At 39.5% G+C, this 4,482-nt stretch overlaps 1 non-coding gene across 1 annotated transcript; it reads right to left on the reverse strand.

Moving 5' to 3' along the window:
- Positions 1 to 4,147: 4,147 nt before the first annotated feature.
- Positions 4,148 to 4,254, reverse strand: LOC120271279. The gene has a single exon (XR_005539897.1). It is a non-coding gene; the product is annotated as a small nucleolar RNA R71 (small nucleolar RNA).
- Positions 4,255 to 4,482: the final 228 nt, after the last annotated feature.

Raw genomic sequence — 4,482 nt, forward strand, 5'->3', positions numbered from 1 at the left:
TGCCGAAGAATAAGTGTGTAAGTGATAACTCCGATGCATTGAAAAAATAAACTATGAGACATTTGATTCCTTGCACACCCAAAAAACTATATAGCTAATTTAATTCTAGTAGTAAATGAATGAAGTGTAAGCCAATTTTTTTAAAAAAATTCTTTTACTCTATTAAAAATTATTTCTATTATTTTAATTTTATTACTTTAAAAAAAACTAGTTCTTGGTTTTGTTTTTATTCTCTTATTTTTAGTAACATCACCACACAGTGACATGGGTTGGTTGGTTAGAGTGCTAACTCTTGAATCGATGGGTTGGTTGTTTTTAGTAATATCACCACATGCTAGCCTTTTTTTTCTGCTTTGTTTTTCTATTTTTGTGTGCGTGTAGTAGTTTATTTCAGAATGGTCATTTCTGCGTATTTTTGCAAAATACATAGCCAGAAGTATTCTGGAACATGTGCATAGTTGTGTGGAAGGTTGTATGGCATTTCGAGGAGCCACACAGGATTCCAGAACATGTATATAGCTGTGTGGAAGGTTGTATGGCATTTTGAGGAGCCACACAGGCATCCACACACCCGTAGGTCTCGTTGTGCCTTTTCTGGTTTTGTCGGTATTGTAGAAGAGATTACTGTAGCAAAATCACTATGATAGTAGTACTATAGCAATTGGCAAAAAGCTACATGAGGTGTCACACGGCTATGTGGATATTCCACACAGCCGTGTGGATATTTCACACGGCCGTGTGGATATTCCAAGTCTTTAAGGCAAGGTCATGATGGTCTTTTCCTCTTTTTCCTTTCCTTTTAACTATACACTTCCACTCCATCATCATTCTCCATGAATGAGACTTTCTCCCTAACCTTCTCCACCTCCTCAAATTTTGCATTGAAGAACCATCCTCCATTTTCCTCCCTTTTTCTTGTTGAAACTATTAAGGTATGGTTCTTCTTCTCTCCTCCATTTATTCATCTTTGTAGAGTATGCATAGGTTTTTGTTAGATAATGATTATGAGCTTTATTTCTTGTGAAATCTTCTTATTGATGTGTAGAATTCTATTAAAGCTTGATTCTTTTTTTTTTTGTTCTCTAAATTGTAGAAATCTTGAGTAACCCTCACGCTTTGAAGTCGTAAGGGTATTGTAGTTGTAGTACCAATGAACTCATTTCTTTCCATTACTTTCTTAACTCTTAATGGAGATCCCTCCAAGGGAACTCCTAGAGATCATCTAAGCTCTAGATTGAGCCTTACCTAAGCCTCCAGGGTCTTGCATTTCATTTATAGTGTTAGGGCATTCATGCATTTAATTCTATTTTTTATCTTTCTTTATTTGAGTTCTTTGCATTGTATTGGTGTGGTCTTAGCCAGTGAAGCTTTGGCTAAAGGCAAGGGGTTAGCGGAGGAGTAGCCCTATTGTGAACCCCGACTTCTTAAATTTGTGAGTGAGATTATATATTGATGCATAGCTTCATTAGTATCCAAATGAATTTCATTTCCCATATTATTACGATTATGTTTTTGTACTATATCTATTTGTTTCCAAATGATATTTGTGAAGTTTTTCAATGATTATCATCATATTGATGATTGAGTTTTCACATGATGGATTACATGTGTAAATATATGCATACACCTATGATAATTGCTTGTGTGATAAGAATGCGAAGTATTCTCCATATGATGAGCATTACTTTTATCAGGTTTTAGCACTAATATGTGTTCATTTATGTTACTTTTATGCGTATAGGGTTGTGAAGTCGAATGTTAAAGAAAGAAGCCAATGTAGGTCGTGAACGCACTATTTGGAAGAAATCTTGAGAAGGTTCAAACGCGAAGTCATAAGTTAGGTTCAAGATGCAAGAATGTGTGCCAACCTCCTTGTATTCAAGTTAGCACAATGATTTGGAGGGGCACAAAGGCAGTCACATTCGAGTATCCCGACTTGTGCATTGATAGCAAGATCTTCACCAATGAAATCGTTTATTGAAGAAGCAAGGCTATCTACGACGTAAACGTGTGCCCATTTACGTTACCTCGACGAAAACATGGATTCGGGAGTGTTTCGGGCCGTTACTGTAGCAGGTTTTGTTCACAACCGGCCAAAAAAGTGAAGTTCAGAGAATCCAAACGGGCGTGTGGACATTATCCATGCCCGTGTGGAATTTCCACAGGCCCGTATAGAGAATCCACAGGGGCATGTGGATGCCTGATTCCAGCCCTATTTAAGGCCGATTTTAGCCTTGATTTGAGAATCCTTTTCTCCATCTTTTCCCTAACTTGAGAGAGGACTGCGGCTAGGGTTTTGAGAGGTATTGGCAAGGGTTTGGAGAGATTCTATGACTTCAACATCACGCTCCATTTGGAAGAAGGTTATTGGGAGAGCTTTCGTCGGCACCGATCCGGCGAGGTGTATCCTAGGCCGGACAAAGGGACCTTTGGAAGAGTTGAGACTTCTCCACAAGACTATCATCACGACTATCGAGGGGGTTTTCTATGGATTACTTGTTTTTACATTCTATTTCATTGTTGATTGTAACTAGCTCCATGGAGAGCTAAACCCCCTAGTGGGTACTTAGATTTGTGAACCCTAAGATGTATTTATTTCATGAAACCTTTTATTATACTCTCATTAATTGATGCTTTTATTGAGTTCCAATCTTGAATGTTTGATTGAATGAATACTCCCTTAGAGTGACACTAAGGTTGAGAGTTCTTATTGCTAACCCTTGTGAGTGAATGACACTCCATGAGAGTTAGACAAAGATAGATTAGAGAGGGTTGAGAGGGTGAGTCGAGAGGTAGTGGAGCGTCCCCTTTCCCCTTCGGTGTGATTTATCTTACCTCCATTTCCTCGAGTTCTTTGCAGTCATAGTAGAGTGAATGGGCTAAGGGATGACCTTCCACTGGGGCTTAGTTGTAGAGGCAACAGAGTGAAGCACTAAAGTGATTTTAACACCTAGGGCTTAATTGTGACTAGGGACCTTCCACCTTGACCAAAGGGTTAGGTCTACATCTAGGAAGAGGATTTATCAATTGGAATCCCTAGAACTCATTGCGATTTTGTACGAGTGCGAGGTGTTGAGATTGGTCAATTTCTCCTCCGGGACATGTATAGAGTCAGGCATGGTTGACCTTAGATTTGGGATGATGTATTGAAGGATCTCCACTACTTATTAATACATTAGTTAGGAAGCATAATAGAGGGTTTTGCACTTGAAACTATCGTCCTAGGCGGAACAATATTTGAGTACCCCTTTATATCGATTGCCTTACCTCCAATTTACTTGTGTTTCTCTTTCTTGTCTCTTTAATTCTTGTTTACATTACATCTTGTTAACAAAACCATTATTCATCTTTCACTTGGTTAAGAAACAATTTAAGTATTTTTATTCCCTACTCCCTGTGAATATGATACCTACTCACTTGAGATTTTATTACTCGACAAACCCGTGCACTTGCTGGACATACGCAAGAGGCGTTGTCAAGTTTTTGGCGCCGTTGCTGGGGAGTAGGCATTTAGAGACAGTTTGCACTATCTTTTCTTCGCTATTCATTCATTCATTCTATTTCACATCTTCTTTTTCTATCATCATTCTGATTTATTTTCTTTCTTTTAGTCCAGCTCCAGGTTATGACCCGAGGAAATCCTTCAACATTAATTGAAAGAGATCCGGAACTGGAACGTATGCTCTGAAGAAGGGGAAATGAACATGTGCAAGAACCGTCTAATCAAGCTAAAATAAAAGTTAAAGGGTCAGATGATATGGCAAAACTGAATGAGCAATAGAGGACACTTTATGATTATGCTAGACCCTCAGTTTTGGTTACACAATCAAGTATTGTGCGACCCCCGATCACAGTTCCGAACTTTGAGCTGAAACTGGCATTCATCCAAATATTTAGCAGTAAGCGCAGTTCAACGGTTTGGCCGATGAGGACCCAAACAACCACATAGAGAACTTCTTGAAAGTTTGTGATATGCTGAAGATTAATGGTGTATCAGATGATGCTATTAGATTGAGGGCTTTACCCATTCTCTCTCAAGGGAAGAGCCAAGCAGTGGCTTCATTCCTTGCCCAAAGCCTCCATCACGACTTGGAATGAGATGGTCGAAGCTTTTCTTGCTAGGTATTTTCCTCCAGGAAAGTCGGCCAAGCTTCGCAATGAGATATCATCGTTTGTACAGATGGAGTTGAAATCATTGTTTGAGATATGGGAGCACTTCAAGGATCTTTTACGGTGGTGCCCACAACACGGATTTCCCGAATGGATGATAATCCAAACCTTCTACAATGGGTTGAATCCGAGTACAAGGCAATTGCTAAATGCCACCGCAGGAGGTACAATGGGGAGTAAAACCCCAGAAGAAGCCCGATAGTTAGTGGAGGACATGGCCATGAATAGTTATTAATGGAATGCGGGGAAAAGGAAAAATGTGGGCGGGCTCCATGAAATAGACGCGCTAACCTCTTTGGGGGCCCACGTAGA

The sequence above is a fragment of the Dioscorea cayenensis genome, chromosome 10 (genome assembly GCF_009730915.1).
Source record: "Dioscorea cayenensis subsp. rotundata cultivar TDr96_F1 chromosome 10, TDr96_F1_v2_PseudoChromosome.rev07_lg8_w22 25.fasta, whole genome shotgun sequence".
Taxonomy (NCBI): domain Eukaryota; kingdom Viridiplantae; phylum Streptophyta; class Magnoliopsida; order Dioscoreales; family Dioscoreaceae; genus Dioscorea; species Dioscorea cayenensis.